We start from the raw sequence: 22,804 nt of genomic DNA, 5'->3' as shown, positions 1-22,804 counted from the left end.
CACCAGCCTCATTAAGTGGCACTCAGTAGAGCACAGCCCCAACAGTCCTTAAATTCAATCAAGCTGCACCAAAGTGCCCACACTCAAAGATGTCATTCCCTTAAATATGCCTTGTTCTTTTCTTCAAGATCCAAGAATTACTGAGCCTGTGAAATGTCTAAAGGGGCAATGTTGAAAAAAAAAAATACACCATCCTTCCACCAGGTTCCAAGAAAATCAGTTTAGCAGATTGTCTGTTAATAATCCTGCTACACAAATAGCAACGGAAACTGAGCCTCCTAGGCAGAGCATGACCCATGGTTCAATCCAGTCAACGCAAAGAGGAGTCTAGACACAACCCCGACCTTTGACTTGAAATATTTGAACTCGGGCGTCAAATTCATGTGATGATGTTGCGTCATCCAATCAGCGCTGAGACTGAAACTCGGCGGACTCCGTCCTGGCACTGACCCGAGCTAGATGATGATCAGACCGGTCACTGCTCAGCCTCAGGTAGCGCTGGAAACAACAGTCATGCAGACAAAGCTCCTGTAGGAGCCGGTGGTAACATGTAACAACACAGCAACTTGATCGCTTCAGCCAGTGGTCCTCCTCTCTTCTGGAGGAGAAAAGGGTGTTTATTCGCGCGATTAACTTAAATAAACACGAATTGTCCTGCGGCCAGTTTAGGGCGCCGCGAAAATTCGAATCACATTCGGTGTGAACACAACATTCTACGCTGATGTAAGTTCAAGTGTTCATTTTTTCTGGTAAGATTGGTTTTAATGAATTTTTTGGTGCTGTAAATATGGGGCGAAACGTTATTGACAGCTGAGTTGGGACTCAAGTAAATTTAGAGCTCGACTTAGCAAGTGGTCTACTGCCTTATTGTTTTTCTGTTGGTTACTTTGCTTAAAGGCATCTTTATTAGCTACTGTCACTGCTGAATAAAAGATAAAGTCCAACTCTACTGCTGCATTTAAGCTCTTGATAAAAAAATCATAGCTAGCAATTTTCTCATCAAACAAACAGAATGTGTGGTTCCGTTGTGTCCTTGTCTGCTGAGAAATGAGGATGGAATAAACAGTATTTAAATCTTCCGGTGATCTACTGTCGTGAGGCAAGAAAGCTGTAAGCACGTGCTTGCTTAAAATAAATGTGCATCATAAAAACAAAAGCCTCCCAAGATTTTTAAGCATGGATTCCACCATTCCTGCAATAAAAAGGTTCAGTTTGCCATTATTGTTGAAGAAGAAAGCATCATTTTTGCTTTATTCTCCATTTGAGATTTAGCTCTTATTTCTGGCATTAATGTTTCAGAATCTTTGTGAAAAAAAACTTTAATGACCACTCTCGAGAAATTCATTAAAATAATCTCATTTAAATTGTTAATGAACCCCTAAAACTAGGTACAGTTACAGTTAATGATGACTAACCATATCTTTATGTAACTTGTCTTTCAAAATGAATTGAGAACAAGAAGAGATCTTTTTTTGCAGTTTGAAGAACTGACATTCCTACCTGTTCCCTAGAATCTTCAAATAATACCTTTATATTTTCTTAAATGTTTCAAGTTAAGTTAGCATATGTGGGTGTTTTAATAAAAAATAAAGAGTAGTAGGACCACAGAGAAGAAAGAGGAAGGCGCTGCTGTCAAACTCACATCTTTCCCTCCTCTGCAGTTAATTAAGGACCTTAGCAGCCGCACATGGCTTGGAATTAATTGTCTTGAATTAACTGTCGTCATTACTGTTGAAAAACTTGTCAGTTTATTTCCATCTTTTCTCTTTCAATTTGTTTCATTTTTTCATCAGTGCGTAACTTGCTCACTCACTGTTCTTTTGTGTGTGTGTGTGTGTGTGTGTTTTCCGCGCTGTGCATGGATTCATTGCTCATCCACCCAATTTACACTCATTTCTCTCCCATCATCTTGTCACCTTGAGTTTCAGCTGATAGCTTCATGCGAGTTAGCCCACAAGTTAGTGTCACAGTGGATATTGTGTAAGTCATGGTTCGGCAGCCTACGTTTGTTTCTGTGGAGACGCAAAATACATCTGACTTCTGAGTGTTTCTTCCTCAGAGAATTACAGTGTTTGTAAAGTTTGGTTCAAATCTAACACAATGATTTCCTCACACCCAAGTAGTTTAGGGCTTCTTTATTTCAGCCACAGGAGCAGCACAGTGACGCTTGGAGCTATATGCTAATGTCAGAGGGGTCTAAACACTGCAATACCCATGAGTCTGGGCCCCTGCTGTTACCAAGAGGCCAGTAGGAGGCATAAATTAGAGAGATAGCAAATTCAAAACATATTTAAATTCGGTTTGCAAGCAAAAGTTTTTCGATTCACCTAAAATTGACCCAGATTCCATCAGTCAACTTATTTAAGTAGCTACAGGACCATTACTGCAGCAAAACGTATGTGTGTTTATATGTGTATCTCAGTGTACTGAGACTTGTTAATGTGCAGACACCTGTATATGAAAACACAAATTTCTCTGGTTTAACCCATTGAGACCTAAGGCACAAATAAAACGTGCTCTAAAAGCTAAGCATTGTTTGAAAACAGCCTCATAAAACCTGAAGGTTTTCTGAAGACAGAATTTCTCAGCCTCTGACTTAGATAGAGATATGAAATAAAACCATTTCCTAGTTTAAGCATTTGGCTTTCATCTGCTTCAGTATCGTTCCCGTCACTTAGATCATCACCAAGATTCAGAAACTTTAAAAACTGTTTTGCAGGCTAATAGCGCTCACAAATAAAAAACAAACTACATTTCCACTGATAAATTCTGCCTTTCCAGTGAGTATTTCAGGAAATCACAATTTATTTAAATCAATCACGTGTCTTAAAAACAATGACATCATTGATGTGACGCAAACGTCTTGTTCTGCTCTCAAGGAAGAAGCTCCCAAATGTCGCGTCCGCTCTTGAAAGGTATATACACGAATATGTTGCTGACAGTCCATCATATTTTTTAATCTGAGTGACAGTGCTGGGCCGATGGATAACTAAAAGTCTGGAATAGCCTTGTGGCCAAAACACAAAATGCATCTTACCTAACTGTTGCCAGAATGAAAGGGATGAGTTGAAAGCTATAAGAGAGCAGAGATTTATCTGGCCTCTCGTATTTCCATCTCTGCCCTCTCCTCTAACACCCCTTCCACCTGCTTCTCTCGACCAGCACAGTCCCCCCAGCAAGAGGAATGTCCACTCTGCAGTTATGTGGGCTGATATGGCCGCACAACGATTTTTATTGGTCCAATAACGCTGTGGCTTAATAAGTGTAATCTGTCCACGAGCCCAAAGGTTAAAGCCCGGCAATATATCAGTGTCCCACCGCTATATTGCTGATCTGTAATTGCCTTGCTGGTGGCTTAATTGTGGGGGTGTACGTGGAGATCATTTGGAAATGATCCATCACTTAGTACTGTAATAATGAGTTTCCAATGGTTGGCTGGGCTGAAGCAGCCTCCCCTGCTCCCCACAGAGGGAGTTGTTGAACCAGAGAGCTGCACTGTGTGCTGAGGTGCAGCAGAGTGGAATCGTACCATTGAGACTGTGCGTGTGAACAGGAGTGTAGGTTTGTGTTTGTTTATATGTGTGTGCGCGCGCGTGTGTGTGTGTGAATTCCTCACTGCACCACTCTTAATCAAACCAGCTCTATCCCCTTGCGTCCTTTAATTTGTAAGTACAAACCTGAGCTGCATAGGAATCAGGATAAAGTCCGTTCGTAATCCATGAAGCTGCATCACTTTAAATCATTATGAGAGTTAAAAGTTAAACTCTCTCTATTCTCTCTCTTTATTTTCTACCTCTCCCTGCTGTGAACTGTCAAATAAATCCAAAGTGCCCATGTCTGAAAAAAAAAAAAGAAGCAGGACAGCTACTTTAAGCATCCTGCCTCCGGGATGCAGCTTAAACTCATTTCTCAGCAGATGTCGGCCTCATTCCCCGCCACCAAACACCACTGCTACCATTTACCCAGTGGACACACACAGCTCTCCAATTTGCAATTTTCATGTTTTAAATGTCAACCTGCAGTTGATTATGCAGTCTGCTTTGCCATTAAAGCTGAATCTCAAAAGAATTTAATGCACTTTGAGCACAAAGGTTAGAAGGTGCCGTTTTTGAAAGGCGCCCATTAACATGATAAAGAGCACACAATTTCTGTAATCAAACAAGGCGGCCGTCGCCACGTGGCCTCACACACAACACAGAGTGTAAGGTGGGCAGTATGAGCTGGTGAGCGAGAAAGAAAAGCTTCTTTTTTTCCTGTTGGAACTTTATAACATGACAGTTAAAGATGAATGGGATGTCAGGACAAAAACGCCACCAAAAGCTTAGGGGTGGTTGATTGTAGTTGCTGCTGTCATTGTGAAATATCGATGTGACACTGTTTCTCCAAATATTCTCTGTATCAGTGGATTTACAATATGGAGCGAGAAAGTTGTCTGGTGTCGCCTCTGACTAAAGCAATTTATATTTGCTGGATGCTCCCCACAGCAGAGCCATGCTGTGGTGACAGTCGTGCTGTAATGAGATATGTTGCTTTGTTTTCAGTGATATATGATCACCGCCCCATGTTTTGTTATGTAGTCATAAATGTTATTTCACTAATATTTTCCTTCACTGTCTCAACTGCAAAAATACATGAATCGCAGCGGATGCTGCCTTCAGTGCAAATTATTTTCCGAGAGGCAATGTAAGAGTGACCTAGAGCTGAACATAATAAGGAACTGCTCATTTTGTTCTGACAAACTCTTATTACCCTTCGCTTGCTTGCATTTATATAGATTAAGTATGAATTTGTATGTGTAATTGTACATTAATTAACATTATACAAGCAATAAACATATATACATTTATAATTATAATACACAATTTTAAATATGTGCAACATTTACTGTTTATGAAATATACAGTGTATATGCATTTATATATTTGGATGTGTATATTATCTTTGACGATTCATTCTCTCAACAGAGAATTTAATCCAAAATAATTTATTTTTGCTTTTTTTGTATTGATTTAGACTCACAAAATTACTTTGCTCTCCAGGCTTGGAATTCATCATTTTAGGTTTGGAGATTACAAATAAATAACTCAGCTTTCTGATGAAATTTTTATTCACTTTTAACAAAGTTTGTCTGATGTTTTTCTTGCACAAAAAAGGTAAATTGTGTCATAATTCTTGAGATTACATCTAATTTTCAGAATCCAGAGATTCCAACAGAATTAATTCAATCTATGATGGTAATGGGAAAACACTTGCACGTGCATGAAGGTCACTCTCACGCTCAATAGATTCCGAGTGACTTGTACACAGACTAAAGGCTGAAAGATAAGTTCTCACATAAGAACTGCATTGCATGCCACAACTGCAGCTGAAATACTGAGGTCTGACTGTCTGCATGGACGGTAGAAACATTATGGACCAAAGCGTGAGCACACAGCAGCTCGCAGCAGCTCAAGCACATGATAGCATGCAAATCGCACCAAGCGTAAAAAACAAATTGGGTTCATTTTGAAACTGTGGCAGGACAAATTAGAATAGGGCGGGCTGCCCCAGTTCAAGTACCGAATAGATCAGATATCTATCAGTAGATAACAAGGTGCCCTATAGCTCGCTTACCTGTATTTGGGTCGTTCCATTGCCAGTTCTTCTTCTCAGTCAGCCTCTAGTTTTTAAATTCAGCCTAATGTTGTGTGACGCTAGCGTGCACATGCTCACTACCGATCCAAACGGCAAGGACTGCTGTGATTCTACTGACACTTTGAAAACAACCTTGAGATTCAGACAGTGGCAGGGACACAAAGGCCGTAGGATATATGATGACGTTTGGGGCATTTACAAGGCATTGCTGTCATGACTGCTGCGGATTTCTTACTTTGGTCCTCTCCCACTCAAACAGTAAGAGTTAATGATGAACTGTACAACTGTAAAGTCATTTCTAAATTGAGCTTTTCCTTATTGTGAAATTCAATCGTATATAAATATTGAAGTTTACATACCACTGGAATATTTAATACGGAAAACCATCTGAGTTTGTGTGGTTTGAAGTCTTTTCAAAAGTCAATCTTAAGTTGGACAACTTCAAACACTGTTTCCCCCCAATATAAATATATTTTTGGGTTCACAAAGTCAAATAGAAAATTGAAGAATACCCAGTAATCTGAAAAGTCAACGGCTCAAAATCAAAACAAATATTCTTGTTGTGCAAAGTGTCTTGGTCAAGTTCAGACACTAAACATCAAGGATAAGACTTAACCTTTTAGCATAATGCAATCAAATACAGCAACACTTCTCTCCATGAGCTCAATAACCAACATAAACTAGAGTTATCACCTTCTGACAGCGTCAACAAAGACTGGAAATTTATAGGCCGCACCGAGGTACAGTTTATGGCAGAGCTGCTGTATTGGATTGTATTAAATTGTATGGTGTCTCTAATAAAGTGGGCAATGAGTGTACGTTACATTATGTTTGTAATTTGTAAATTTCTTAACACCCAGGCTGTCAGTAAGTGGACATACCAATAATACCATCACATGTCATTAAATGAAGAGAATTATAAATATATTGTAAATCCTAAATATTTAAAATGATAAATGGTTGATTGCATATTGAAATCAAACAAGCGGTAATGTAAAATATGGAGAGAAATACTTTGCTCATATAATTCCATCTGTATAATTCCTATAGTTTGTATATAGTAGAATATAAATGTCCTTTTTCTGAATGTCTGTTGGTGAAAATAACAATAATATCAGAAAAGTTAATTAAATCAAAAATAAGCATAGTCATAGACATAGTGAAGAGAAATATATATCAAACTAAGGATAATGATAAAATATAGTTGTGTTTTTGTCATTTTTGCAGCTCCAACTAGCCGTACCACTTTACCGTATAAGCATAAATAGACACGCAACAAAAATGCAAGGGGCAGCTGGCTTCACCGTGCTTCCACACTTGACACTCACACATGACACTGACATGACGTACATCTTTACAATCTGTCTGAAGGCACAGTTTACCTATTTTTCTCCCACTTGACCCTAGGGGGGCTAGGGGGGGATTTATGTTATTAAATCAATCCGACTAGATATATATATATATATATCCATATTGAATATTTTACATGTTAATTAGTTGACAATAACATGTATTAAAATATTTAGTAATATCAAATATATAGGGAAATACTCATGGAATTACATTTATATATTGTCTAATATTTTCTAGGCACAGTGAACAAATTAGTGTTGTCATTGAATTTAGGAGAAAATTAAACAGTCGTACAAGTACATGTTCAATCCTACTATAAATCCATATTAATTATTTAAAATTATGATTATTTAATAATAGCATGGAATAAAATATATAGCAATGTGAAATATATGGAGGAATACTACAATACACAGTTTTATGAACAGTGAATAGATTTCTGTGTGTCTTCATTGAATGTCTGTCAATGAACATAACAATAATGCCAGTACAGGTTGTTCGGTACAACTACATATAAATATTTGACATGTTAAATAGTTAACTATACCAATAAAATGTTAAGTAATGTAAAACAAGTAGAGGAATATTTTTGATTTAATTGTTTACAATGTATTAGGGTTTTATTAAGTGAATACATGTCTGCATGAAATGAAGAAATTTGAAAAAAGAGGAATATTTGAGTTTAATTTTGTGTATTAGTTAATGTTGTATTAGCTTTTATGCAGAGTTAATACATCTCCGTGTCTCTTCATGTCTGTCTGTGAACATAATTATTCTGCGAGAGGCTGTTAAATTCTCCTCACACAAAAGCTGTATTTCTGAGTGCTCAACCTTTACAATACATCTTTATTTGGCTGCTGTGTAATTTCTGCACCGCAGCTATGTTCTGGTCAAGCCACTCATCTTTCTGTACAATTTAACTGTCTCATTTCTCCACCAGAAAAGTGTTGCCATCACACAAGTGATTTATATCTTCCTCGTGTGTGTTTTTCCCTCGACTTCCTCCGACTTTTCTGGCAGGCTGAAATTGCTTTATTATTCCCCCCGAGTCTGTCAAATCCCCCAGCAGCTACGAACTCATCACCCATCACTGGCTCTTTGTCTGAGAGGAAATAAAGTGTCTGCATTTCCTGGGTGACAGATTTGTGTAATCGTCCTTCGTCCAGGCTCGGGGAACAACTGAGTGGACACAGGAGGAGAGCAGAGGAGAAAAGCAGCCAAAGAGAGAAGGGCGATGCGAGAGGTTGGCAGATCAGTCTACCTTTTAAAGTGAAAATTGAGTTTCTTTGAAGGGGAGCTCCTCAGGTAGTGAGGGTCCAGGACCTTTCCTTTTGAATCCGGAGAAGGAGAAAGTCACTCTTCCAGCCCCTGCCTCAATCCAATACTTTATTATTACTGGCTGACAAAAAAAACGACAGCAGCAGTCACAGTGAAGGCTCCCTCTGCTATTCTGGGTGGTTTCCAGCAGCGCAGATCAATTCTGAGGTTGCTTTAGATTCACGATAGGTTCAGCTGACACCATTTTAGTCTTTTTTTCGAAAAGTAAGTGCAGGTCTGGGAGGAAGACACGGAGACAGATACTTCTGAAATTGAAAATGACCTGGGGAACTGGACCCTTAATTTGTTCAAATTGGTTGAGGACTCAGGCAGACTTTGTCTAGTCTCTGCGTTTTCTTTAAAAGGAACAGTTTAGATTTTCTTGGAAATATGCTAATTCAGTTCAAAGACAAAACTAAGATGAGAAGACTGATACTCTTCTCATGAAAGAATGTTAAATATGAACCTGGAGCCAGCAGGTTATTAGTGATTGAACACAGATAGCAGTTAAAGCCCAGATGAGGTTTTTTACGGGTTGGGGGTTATGTGCCGTACTGTTTCCAGGCAGGAGGTGGTAACTGTCTGGAATCTCCCTGGTTCTCTGACGATCTCACACTAAAGACATGGCTTCAAGTATTTTATGCTTTGGTTTAGTATCAATTTCATGTGTTTATTAGTGATCTCAAGATGTGCTGGAAGGCAGGGTTTTTTTAATTTATTTTATACATTTGGACACAGGTAATTTAGCTGTTACCCCCGTTTCCAGTCTTTATGATAAGCTAACTATCTCTTGGCTTTCGCTTTAGGTCATTCACGACTACTGCATTTTAGTAGTTGTCAACTATTCGCAAAAAGTAGTCGACTAGTCAATTAATCACATGAGATATGCTTTTTTTTACCCTTAATGTGAGAGAGAGAGAGAGAGAGAGAGAGAGAGAGAGAGAGAGAGAGAGAGAGAGAGAGAGAGAGAGAGAGGGAGGTTGAGTAATGTGCTGTGAGCAGCTCCGCATGAAAACAGGAGACTACAGTAAAATATTAGAAAATCAATGTTATATTCATTTTAATATTGTGGCTGGCCGGCATCAATATGTTAAACACTGCATGAAACAGTTGTAATCTCCCAGATAAACATGGATGTTCACAGGTGGCACAACGTTCACAATTGTTTCGTTTCATTGAAATGAACATTAACAGTGAGTGACTCACACAAATCAATATATTATATATTAACTTATTCAAGCAGACATACAAATCTTGCTCACCATAATTAAACACCATACAGAAGGTGCATGGTGGTAAACGTTATTCCATATTGTGTGCGTATTGCATCTCAAGGACACGTTGGATTTATTTCTGAGGACGTGCGCAACCTATGTGCACAACCAACACAAAATAACAGATGCAGGATACACAAGGCAGCCATGATGCATACGTGTAGTTAAAAGCAAGTATGTATCTGAACTTAAAGTCACGCACAACAACCAGGTCTATGACTTGTCAACTACTTTTCAACAACAGCACCCCCTGCTGCATATCTACTGTCGATGCATTGCCACTGTCCCTGCCGTATTACTGCACTGTGCTACATCCACAGAAAAACTAAAACCACACTGGCCTACAGCAATGCACAGTGTCAACTAGTGGATTTGAAGGTCAAGTAGTCGAGTAGTCTGTGAAACCTCAACTTATTATGTTTGACTGACAGATATGAGAGATGGATCGATCTTCTCATCCAATTCAGCCCGATTTTCCACTGAGGTACATGATGAAAAAAGTACTTGAGTGGAGCCAAATTGGCGTTCAATCTGCAGTTTCCAGACGCTATGTGTTATGTGTGGATGTTTCGAGAGGCTCAGCGACACATCCGCCTTCTCCAGCTCGATATTTAGCATCTAGACGAATCAGCGACAACCGAAGCCAATCATGGCGCAGAACAAGGTAACGAGACAAACTAGTCGGGTTTTGAAACATCCTTTTCAGACACTGATTTTTTGACTTTGTAATGTGCAGAGCATTGAAATTTAGCTTTAAAGAAATACATAGTTAGATATTTCTTTGAACAGCCCTTCAATCCCTGTTGATTATCAGCAGCTACACACTCATCTTCAACAAATATATATTCAAAACTGTCAAATCACATTTTCTGGTACAGTTTGTGTTGTAGTTGCTTAAGCTTTAACCAAGGCTACCAGCGAGCTTTAATTACAGTGACTTGTATTCAGTGAAGATGAACATAAATACCTAAAATTGCAGCCGTGCTCACCACTAACCTTGCTGATGAATGCAGTTGTTCTCAATTTTTTTTTTCTTCTTACAGTTTAAACCTCGCAGCCTTTAAATGAAAGTTGTGGAAAACGGAGACTCTCTGAACGGCTGTAATCAACCTGTCATTTATTTTTTGGCCCCCACCAGACAAAACTCTCATCCATGAAAATCACATCACAAGGGAAACATGGAAGAGGATCAATTTGACTGTTGATAGATGAGGACCATGAACATTTCCAGCTTCCTCTCAGCTTGTTTAGACCACAAATCGGACCGTTCTCCGTGGATACTCACTCTACTGGCTGTTGGAAATAAAATTCCTGGTCCAAAAAGGAAATTGCAGAGACACTGAAGGGCCGGTGTGTGCTTTTTCTCACAATAGGGGAAGTGTAAAGCCTGTAGCCAACTAAAAATCAAAATGTCAAGGACTCTCTTTAAAATCACATCCCAAGGCATGTAAGTGTATAAAGCATCCAGTGGAAACAAATCCATGTAAGCAAATCGGGGGATTGGCATTGATCCCTTCCCAAAGCTCAGAGATATTATCAGTGCTTAAAAACATTTCCCGTCTCCTCACTCATCGCTTTGACCCCGATTCCACCGACTGCCCTGGACTCAACTGTTGAGGTCTCTCACGCTGCAGTTTTGCATATGGAAGATCAGTTACTGCCAGTTGATATCGGCCCCGAGCCGTGCACTACGAAGAAGAACCGAATGTGTAGCATCCACGCTGCAAGGAGCAACCAAAGCTTCTGCCTTGAAATAATGAACTCAGTCCTGTCCCAAAGGAGGAGATGAAGTACCACAAGAGAGAATTCTTACACTTTCATTATTGATGCTTTGTGGTTGCTGTTCTTCTCATGTGCTCAGAGATGGATGTATTGATTTGTCTGTCGAATCACTTAGTCCGACATGTTCTGTTGTCTTTGTTTGTTTTGTTTTCTTGATATTATAGTCACTTTCTTTGTCATTCACCATCTGTCACTCATTTCAAATCGCCAACAACAGTATTTGCATTCCTAATTTTGCTTCCTGAGTTGAGCCCCAAACATGAATCTATAGACAAATCCTAAAAAACTGTGCAAAGATTTAACGTTAACGTACTTAACCCTTAAAACCTATAGCGCTGAATAAAAAGGCCCTAAGAAATCTGAGCATTCTTTGAAAACGACCACCTAGTGTTTTCTATAATGTGCTTCAATAGCACTCTGCTTAGATTGTCAGCAGTTGTCTGAAATATGACTTTACTTTTCAGCAGACTAAGGGCACTAACAAACACACTAGATTTCCCATTATGCATTTTGCCTTGCCTCATAGTATTTCTGCAAATTAAGATATATGCACACGTCTCATCCGGCTCTAAAGGGAGAAGTAAGCAAACGTCACATCTGGTCTAAAAAGGTATATACCTGCATATGTTGCATTCCAGCCTAATGGGTTAAAGAAGTGCAAAAATAAATCAAAGTTGACTTGGTTTCATCAAACTCAAACACATTGTCACATCCAAGTGGCAGCCCACTGTGACGTCACCTATTGGATTGTGAACGGCCATTTTGAAGGCTTGAGTTTGGCACTTTGTCCAGCACCAGATTGGTTTTTTGAAACCATCTTTGGATGAGCGGGGGCCTCCACCCATTGGATGATACTAGCGGTCAATCGCACGGTATCAACACCCCAATGCATACAGTACTTTATTGTCTACTTTTCTCTAGATGGGATCATAATTTACAAAAAAAAATATCATGCTTTATTGAAGAAGATTTTAAACTAGTGATTTACTTATCATAAACGTCTTAGGAATGTGTTTACTGATGATATAAATCAAGTTAGCATTAGTCGTTTTCTCAGATTCGTTTTGCAACCAATGGAGTCGCCATCTGCTGGTGATTTGAGAGCATACCCGCAGTACACGTCCATTTTTACAGATAGTCTATGTTCATAATCTGTGCAGAGAATGGATGGTCGAGACAAAGAAGTAAGTCTTGTTAAAACTTTGGAACCATCCCCAAATGTTACAGGCCACAAACCTGTTTATTGGAGGAGAAGCAGAGACAGGAGACGCTGGTTGTGTTCACTCAGCAGGTAGTTTTCTGTCCTTATTGAACACACTGAATTTCTCTGGCGCGGGATCAATAAAGTTTATCTTATCTTAACAGGATTAAACAAACTGTTTTTCTTTTCTCCAAACACAAACTTAGTCTCTGTTCCCATTTCCTGCTTTAACACCGACACATTTCCAGGCACATATTGAACATTCATGTGAACTCACTGGTATAAAACAGAATACAAATGTACAAAACTGCTATTTAGTTGAAAGGGAATATTTGATCTGTCAATGTGTATCTTGACCACAGACAATATATAAAGATGAATAAGATGGCATGGGATCTCTATCAGCACATGGTGGCTTGCTGCAGTATAGGTCATAAGTCGAATCTCCTCCATGACAGTGAATGGGACATGGACCAAATTAAAAAGTCAAAGTACCCATCAAATACATTTTTGTCAATGATGGTTTCTGTCAGTTTAGGTAGCTCTTACCACACTGATGTATATTCAAGCTTTTAACTTTCCACTAAGTTTGGTTTGAACTAGTTAATCGATGCTATAAAAACAGGGTGAACGATTAAAAACGGACAAATGAGACAGACTCACGACTTGCAGACGGGACCTTGCTTCTGCTGCTCCATTCCCCTGATTGCTACTGCACACAGTGCACAGACTCTGGCGATGGCAACGTCGGTATCTGGGATATTTTGGCGTCATTTTTCGACAGTGGGAGGAAGTGGAGATGCTTCGTCCATCGCACAGTTCTTCACCTCAGAAGGTCAAATCTCTCGAGTTGAGAAGTCGTTGTTCCGACTTCAGCGAGTTCATTTCCATTGAAGTTGGAATGTGCAGAAAACATAGGAGGCTGTAAACAAAATGTGTTGTATTTACGTGTTAAGAGCATTTAAACAACACCTTGGCAACTGTTTCCAATATCTGCATAATAACAAAGAGCTGAGAAAAAGGAATGCGCATGTGTTTTCTTAATTTGCAGTGTTCTGAGCTCTCTCGGCCACCGTAGGAAACCCATTTTTCAGATTTTAACTCCATATTTAAACCCTTTCATCACATATAACAACACACAGGACTCAGTTAACCTCTTTTGGCCATTTAATCCATTTCATGAGAGCCCGTTAACAAAAATGCATGGTTCTCTTGAAGTATTTACACAACTTTACTACACTCAAAGCTTCACCTGACACTCACAGTGAAGGTCAACGTGTCAAAAAGCGTCACAGTGACAAGTGGCCGCCATCTTGTTAAATTGTTTAGGTTGTTAGTCAGCAGACTAAGAATATAATCATCTCTCACCAAACAGAAGCAGCTACATCTTCTTTGTTACAACAATATAAAAAGGCTCATTATGAAACATTGTGATGTTGGAACACAAACTGACCTGTTTAGGAAAAGCAATGACACAGCCCATGCTTGTTGTTTTTAATCAGCAGGTTGTTCTGTCACGCAGCCACACGATCACCTGCGCTCACGTGGTGGGTGCTTCCCCCTGTGGTGTGGCTGAAGAACTACATCTCCCCCCCTGAAAAATGCCTGACTTAGGCCATTATACATTCAAATACATTCAAGCGTTTCCCGTTGACGATGGTGAATAAATCAAATATTCCTATGTGCACACACTTTTATAGGTGTCACGTCAACATGATTTAATTTGCTCTGTGGGTTTTCTCCGAGGTTTTTTCAGCTCACGGCTCGAGCACGTTAATTAATGCTGGATGTAGAAAGCACAAAGGATCAGACTGTTATGACCTCACGATTATTAAAACAAGCGGCGGTGAGAGCGGCGCAGCAGGTGATGTGAGGATGAAGGATCTCTGCCTCTGCATCAACAGAGTCTAAAGGAAAATATGCTGCGTGAAAGTAGGGCTGGACAATAAGGTCAACAAGGTCAAAAATGATATCTAGATAAATGTTCACATCAGTCGATATTGATAAATACCTTGATAAATGATAGATTATTAACATCAGATGAGATAAGATCTTAGATTACAGTGACACACAATATTCAATAGAGTGCAATAGAATAAAAAAGTATACAAAATATGTTTAAAAATACAGAAATATAAAGTGTATCAGTGAAATTTTAAATATAAAGGGGCATACGGAGAATATATGCAGAACCAGTGCCTTATAGAAATAACAACATAAATAAAACAAGCTACTTGAGACAGTGAAGTAACACTAAAATAAAGTGGCAATAGAATGCAGTTATGACAAAGATAACAGGAATAAATAATATGGATGTAATACAGCACATGAAGAATTTGATGCTAAACATTATTGCACATAGTGTTGGTATTATTTTTCTCAGTGTCAGATCCTGGCCTGGAAATGACAAGCACGTGATAAACAGCAACACATTTTACATATCTGAGGTTGATCAATTATGTGTTATACCTCCACACTGTGCTTTCACAATGAATAAGCGTTATATTGATATATAATGGACTTTTTCTTATATTACTATTGATTAAAATTATATTTTGATAATTATTGATGTTGCTTTATTACCCAGCCGTACTGTAAAAGTTGTCCTATCACTTAAATTGTAATCTGACAAAAGAACACATGTAAAAGAAAACAATAAGAATATATTGGCATGGACAATGTCTTGTTTTCCCTCAGGGGGACTGATGCCTCACTTTTCTAAAATCCAGCTTTACTCACTAAAATGTCTCTGAACAGCATCCCCCTGACTGCAGCTGCCAAAATCCATACAAGCTCTGAGTTGATAGAAATGTTGATACACTCGTCTGTGTTGCCCATAGGTGTCGAGCGGCTGGAGCACATCGGAGGGAAGTTTCTTTCTCCAAGTGAGGAAAGGAATATTCACAGTTTAAGCACAATCCAGTTAAAAGTCATATATATTCTTTAAGCCCTTGAAGATGCAATCATCAGTAGAGCAAATGTCACGAGAGCTAATAAAAACTAAGGACAATGTCAAATCATGGATAAGAATTCTGTTATATTATATGGATCTGTCATTTTTCAGCTTTTCAGTATAATAAGGTCATACCGGTCATCTTGGTTGATGCTCACAGTCACAGCTGAATACAGTGCTATATTTGCTAGTTGAAAAATACTTGAATAAGACAAACACGTGTAGGGTCCGAACTCTTTGATCAGGCTCACAGCAGAGCAGAGATATTCCCTCCGTGAGATTCTAAGCGAGCCTCGCCCTCCGAACCAATCAGAGAAGGCCAAAGTCAATCAATACATCAACATGGAGAAGGTCTTCTGCTTTTCTTGCATCGAGGCGTCCGGTGAGCATCAAACGCTGGAACACATCGCTTCGGCTGATTCCTGCATGAGCTCAAACAGCATATGTGATGATGGGTGGAGGGCTGGGCGGAGCATGACAGAGCAAGTACATACTGTATATATATATATATATATATATATATATATATATATATATATGTATAATGTGTTTGTAGGGCAATTTACAACACATATGCCAAGAGTGAAGCCGATAAGATGAACGGTTCGCTGGATATGCGTTCCACATGCACACAGACATTTGTGGAATTAGAACGGTATATTATTATCCTTATTATTACTATAACCCTGATGAATCACATACAAATCTGAAAATGTGGCCTCCCCAGAATCCACAGCTCCAATTGTTGTCCTGTGAGAAGATGCGCCCTGCTTTAGTGTTTTTCTGGAAGGCTCACACCGACTGCCTGCTCCACCAACTTGGTTAAATTACACGATGTGAGAAGGCGGTGAGAGCTTGTTAAGCCTCTCTGATTGTTCTCCTCCAGAGCCCTTCGCCTATCTCTCCCCTGACGATGACTCTGCCCGGCATCACACCGGCTCAATTACCCGTGATATATTCTCCCACACACGCGTCCTGTGATGACGCCATGTGTTGGAAATGACTCTCGGGTTGTGCTTTTCAGCTACGTGTGAGGATGCCGGGATGCGGAAAAGGTTATGTGCGTATATATGACAGATTCCCGTTCATTTTGGCCTTGTTTTTTCCAATTTCGTCCTTAATTAGTCGCCTGATGGTGAATTGTTTGTCGGCTGTTCCTTTTTTTTTTTTTGTGGTCTGTATCCTTCTTCGGAGCAGATTGGTGTTCCAGGTCACGGTTGCCATGACAACAGCAGGGACAACTGGTGGGAAGTTTGCGAGTCATGGTATAGATTGTTGTATTTATACTGCGGGGAGGATTCAAAGGGTTTGTGGTGCTCGACAATATGAACACAGGACAAAAATAAGTTGTCCTTTTGTAAAATGTAGTGGAATCTGACGTGAATGGCATCTGTAGAAATTTGAAGTGATCCGGCTTTTTGTCATTCAGCGCCAGCTCTTCACTGCAATTGCAGAACACCAGCCTCATCTTTAATTCATGATTTACAAATTCTCCCCCCAAAAAAATCTGCTTTTCCAAAATAATCCATTTCTAAAACAGGCATGTATTCCTGTTCCAGGTCAATGTGCTCCCCCGTTTGAATCAAGATGTTCCTGAAAAGAGAGAAAAAGGAGCGAGGTAGCAGTCTGCTGTCAGGTGACAAAAGGAGCACACGCATGCCAGGGGGCGATCATGTAAGGGGCCCCTCCGGAGACGGTAGGCGGTTGTCTGTTCTGACATGAGGACATTCATGTCCTGGTTGTTTGGCTGCTCGAGCAACTCTGCACAACAGGATTTCCAGGCGGGACGGCATTGTCCCTGAACTGCATGAAGACGTCCACGCAGGCGGTCATGGGGCAGAGAAATACTCTACATGCAGGGCCGCTGTGTCGGCAGGATAAATAAAAGGCTGAATGAGACTGGTAAAAAAAAAAACACAGAAACACAGTAACACGCCGCTGTGGTTCAGCACACAGGAACAAATGCAGGCTGTGTCATTTGCAAACGCACATCCACATAGTGTACTCTGGTCAGGGAACACGGTCAGCACGTCGCTGTGGGACTGCATCTGCGTTTTCACTGTTTAACCAGATAAATGTTGACTTGGCCTTAATTAGTTGTTAATGAAAATCAGATGAAATGAGGCCAAAGCGCACACACACACACACACACACACACACACACACACACACACACACACACACACACACACACACACACACACACACACACGCAATCAAAAAGAAACCACCTGAGAATACATATTTTACAGCAGACTCCACTGATTGCTTACATGTGGTTATTCTCCGAGGTAAAGGGTTAAACTCAGTGTGCTTTATGTGAGTCTCCATCTCAACTTGATAAGCAGCTGGAGAACTCAGCCTGTATAGCAGTGCATGTGCAGGGATGCAGACAGTCACTGTGGGGGATTTCTGGATCTCCACACCAGACTGAGAGGAGAAAATCACTTGAAGAAATACCTCGGAGTGAAAGAGGCAAGTTCATCCAAGTGGCAGCCACCGCCGAGTGTCAGAGCCAAATGTGAAAGTAACTCGAAGCTGTTCTCGCTAATATTATTTTATTGACATCGGATCGAGTGACGTGTGGATGTGAAAGGAGTTGGCAGCAGTGTCCAATCCACACAAAATTGTCATTTAACTCGATTTCTTTCTCTATTTTTTCTTTTTCGTTCTGCACTCGGCAAGCAACCTTGTTTTCTGCAGCATCAGTTCAAAACTTGGAAAAAACAACTGTCCAGTCCAGGCTCAGCATTGAACAACACACAGAGAAATATAACAACCTGCAGCTGGGAAACACAGTGAAACATTTAGCGGCTAAAGAACAGGAGAGTTCCCCTGAGGAATTGGCGGAGACCGAAAACAGAGCCAAAACGAGAGTGAATATTTTTCCTACATTCATTAGGAAAGCAGATATGTACACACCCATCCCCTGTCTGCACATTTTCACAGTCTTTATTAATCATTTCACCAAACAACCTTTTGCACAACTTCACTTCTTACAAAACACAGAACCAGTACACTCGTGTACACACTCTTATGGTGTATACTTTAATGATGTTTCCACTATACTGGATAATCTCTTTCTTTTCCCTTGCTATTGTACTGGACAGTCAAGACCAACACTCATTGTAATTTACGTTTCTTGTTTCTTTTTTATCCTATTTGTTCAGTGGTGACATAATTGCCTGCAGAATTCTTTAAATTTATACTTTGTATACTTTTTACTGATGTTTCCTATTTTTTGTGTCCCCTCTGCTGCTGTAACACGGCAAAATTTCCCCATTGTGATGCAAATAAAGGATTAGCTTATTTGATCTGACCCTCCAGAAGAATATTCTTTTCTGACGATTGGATTATCTAGAATTTACTGTACATTAATTCTTTAAATCTGTGGCATGGTGTTTACTAGAAACGGATTTTTATACAATATAATATGAAAATGGAATAAAAGAAGAAAAGAAAAAGAGACTTTTTTATTCCTCGTAGAATGCTGTGAAGTGATGGTATGTTATTACAGTCCAGGGCCAGTATGTTGTTCCTGCAATTAAATGAATTCAGTAGAAGTCTATGCATCTGATTATTGATATCCAAAGATATCACATGGAGTTCACCTTTCTGTATTTTCTCTGTCTTGCTGTATCTTGCACGATATGACGAAATAAATCGCTGTTGCACGTTGTTCTCAAGACGTAAAAAACAACTGGTACAAAAATGTTCATGTATATTTATGCACCAATGCCCAGAAGTTCACTGCACGTAAAACCGTACAGGGAAAGGTGCAGGGCCAGCATCTAGACTGGCAAGATAAAGAAGAAAAATAAAGCCAACAACTCGTGTTTGCTGCAGAGTCATCTGACCTGGGAGTGAAAGCTGACTGCATCCATTCCCATTGCAGACAAGAGCCAGATGTTTTTGGGTTATTTATGTGGTTTTTGACCAGTGGAAAAGCTTTAATGAGATTCTGAAGCTCCCAGCCGGTGGTGTGGGACACTCAGTTCTCTCAGGTTTGACGGGTGTCTTCTCCCAAACGAAGATTCACCTCCTCATTGCACAGATGTTCAGCTGGATTAAGATCAGGATTCCTTGCAGGACACTTCCACCTCACTGTTTTCCTCCTGTCTATTCTTGGCTGCTTTTAGATGTTTGAGGTCATTACCCTGCTGGAGGTGCTGTGACCTGCGACTGACTCAGAGAGCTGACACTGGGCAGCAGGTTTCTCCTGATTGTGATCTGCACAGATTCAAGGAACCCAGTGCAAGATGCAGCAATCAGCCGCATGACACACGTGCACCTCCTCTGTGAATTGGGACGACGGTCTCTTCTTGGAAAGCTTCATTTTCTCCTCCGCGAACACACAGCAGATGTGACTCACCAAAAAAAAGGGCTTAATTTTGTTTCATCTCTCCAAAAAGACATTTTCCCAGAAGCATTGCGACTCGTCAACATGCATTTCAGCAAATTCCAAATCAGACTTTTTATGTTCCTCCATAAAATCTCCATAAAGAAACAGAGGAGGGGTGGAGTTAATGTGAGGGGTGTTCAGGAGCACGCCTTCGCCAACCCACCACAGATAAAATATATTTGGGCATTTCATTGCATTTGGAGGGACAAATTAAATCATAATTCAAGTTTAAGTTTAAAAACCAAGTCAGCGAGCACTAGCGATCAAGCAGTAATATATAAAAATCAGGTTAAATAATGCATTAATGATCCACAGAAGGGGGCTAAAATGTTAATGAAACATCTGAAAATGAATAATGACGATATTAAATGTCAAATTATTAAATTAAAGAGAAATATATGTTGTGTGTGTGTGTGTGTGTGTGTGTGTGTGTGTGTGTGTGTGTGTGTGTGTGTGTGTGTGTGTGTGTCCCCTCTTTCTTTTTCTCTCACTCTCCTCATCTATCTCTTCTCCACCTCCCAAAGCTGAGCTGTGATTGATGCAGTCTCTCCGATTTCGTTTGTGCCCGTGAAGAAAGTAAACAAGGACTTGTGATATTTATATGCAAATGTGCCCGGCCTCCGCTGACCATCTGGGGATGAATGGCGTTGAACTGGGAGCAGAACCCTGGTAAAAAAACTCCCTGTCTCACTTGAGCTGATTTGGCTGCCTGTCCGGTTTGTTGACATAATCAAACAACCACCATGTTGAGCAAAGAGTTTGTGATGGAGAAAAGATAATTCACTTTTATCTACCCACATACAGGCAGTGATGCCAAGTTGATTAACTTGGATTTGTTAGAGTTATTTTTAGAGAGTTATTTCACAACTATTATTATTTACACGTGGGAAAAAATGCCTGGGCGGTGGGTGATTGACAGCAGCCGTGGCCACAGGAATGTCAAACTGCTCGGAGATGGTCCTGTAGTTTTCACCTTGATCGCTCTTGGCAATTATTTTCTTCCTTCGTCATATAAAAGAAAGAGAAAGACGCCTCTTTTCTTTTGTTTCTCTTGTAAAGTCGTACCACACTGAACATGGAGCACCATTTAAGAGGCTGAATTAGACCATTAGATGGAAAACACCAGTAAAACTAATTGAAGAAAATAGTCGGCTTTAAATATCACACTACAATCCATGAATCCATCACCGCGCGTAAAGGTTCCCAATAATTTTGGTGCACGCCATTTTACAAGGTCTTTGTCAAATTAACAAGAACTCAGCTCTTTTCACGGTTTCTTTGTTTTATTCCGTGGAGAATCAAACACATGCAGGTGTCCATGACATGTTGAGGTGTAAGGGGACCAACACTTTTAACCACATCTGTATTTAGCATCATACAAATGCTGACTTTAGTGCTAACATACTTTCTGCTATCATTGGCAAACATCTGCTTGATTACACTTACAGCAGACACAGAGGAACATCTGGATTTATTTGTAGTTGTGATTCTGTTTGTCCAATATTCACTCTCTTTATTTTCTCCACTTTTTTTTTCATCAAATTCTGAGACGAAATATCTGGATCTTAAATTGTGATTCACCCAAAAATTAAAATTCACTCATTATCTTCCCACCACTATGCCGATGAAGTGGTGGGTGAACTCCACAAAACAGGAGTTTCAGGGGTAGACAGGGTTAATGCCAAATCCAATATGTATACAATGTTTATGCCATGCCTCCGCCCTGCACTTTACCTAGGCACAACTGTTTTTGCAGATATTTTCCTGATGTTGTGACCGGACCTGACCCAGACGTTCTCCTGCTGCGAAAGGCAAACTCTGGAAAAAGTCTGGACCTAAATTTCCAGACATTTTCCAGATGCGTGTTTCGTGACTTGTGTGACTCCTTTCACATCCACATACATTCGAACCGTTGTAGTTATAAAAACATCTATTAGTGTACATTTTGAGATAAGAATGTTTTAGGCTGAGCTGACGAAAGTGTTAACGGAGGTCTTTGCTTTGATTGTTGCTGTTCACTCATCTCACCTCAGTTCAACCCAGCCTCTGCTTTGTTGTCCCAAAATTGGATTTTGAAGGTGAGAAGATGTAGAAAAAGGGGGGAGCATTGGATATAAATCTGATCTGTGTGAATCGAAGTCAAAATCTGGAAAGCAATTCCTGTCGGTAAAGCCAGGTTTGGAGGAAGTAAAAAGCAGGCAACCCATAAGGCTATATCGTTGTTGAAAGTTCTGAAATGACATCAATTACCAGGGCTCTGGAACACATTACCTGCTCTGCTTCAGGAAATCAACTTGTTTTAGCCATAGATAGGGTTCCGCCGTGTTTCCCAGCTATCACCTCCATCTGATCCAAAACTTTCAGCCACCTCCGCTTTGTCATGGAAACTATCAAAGAGCTCATCATGAAAACCAGGTTCTTGTTCATGTGGAGTGACGCGAGAACATTCGATTTATCCCGTGTAAGTGGATAAGAATTGCATTTATATCTGCCCTGATGAAATTCGATCGTTTTGGCTCAAATGCGGAGCACTGACTCTCGCCTGCAGCCCCCGAGGGTGAGCGTGCGGCGCTTTGTTTGCTTTGATGATCACATTTCTCGCAGATATAAATATGAAACCAGCTCCAAAAAAGTGTAATTGAAAGAGAGCACAAGCGTTTGAACCGTACAACTGGTCTCACTCAGCCACACTAATAAGCTACAATTCAGCTTTGATATGGAAGTGTGTCACCTCCTGAGGAGCCGAGCAGAGGGAGGGACTCTCTGTCGCTACCTTGGTTTATTATAAATCTCTCAACAGACTGATATCAGTGTATGTGTGAGATCTGAAGTGGGAGGCACGCACACACACACACACACACACACACACACACACACACACACACACA

General features: G+C 40.1%; 1 long non-coding RNA gene across 1 annotated transcript in view; it reads right to left on the bottom strand.

The window, feature by feature from the left end:
• LOC118099639 overlaps nucleotides 1-14,106 on the bottom strand; it is a 66,152-nt gene extending 52,046 nt beyond the window's left edge. The window contains exons 1-2 of the long non-coding RNA XR_004694322.2: nucleotides 14,015-14,106; nucleotides 13,225-13,483 (exon numbers count right to left, since the gene is read on the bottom strand). This is a non-coding gene — a long non-coding RNA (uncharacterized LOC118099639). The remainder of the gene's footprint in view (nucleotides 1-13,224; nucleotides 13,484-14,014) is intronic.
• Between the last annotated feature and the right edge of the window lie 8,698 nt (nucleotides 14,107-22,804).

The sequence above is a fragment of the Hippoglossus stenolepis genome, chromosome 20 (genome assembly GCF_022539355.2).
Source record: "Hippoglossus stenolepis isolate QCI-W04-F060 chromosome 20, HSTE1.2, whole genome shotgun sequence".
Classification (NCBI taxonomy): Eukaryota; Metazoa; Chordata; class Actinopteri; order Pleuronectiformes; family Pleuronectidae; genus Hippoglossus; species Hippoglossus stenolepis.
This window is presented reverse-complemented; position numbering and strand designations above follow the sequence as displayed.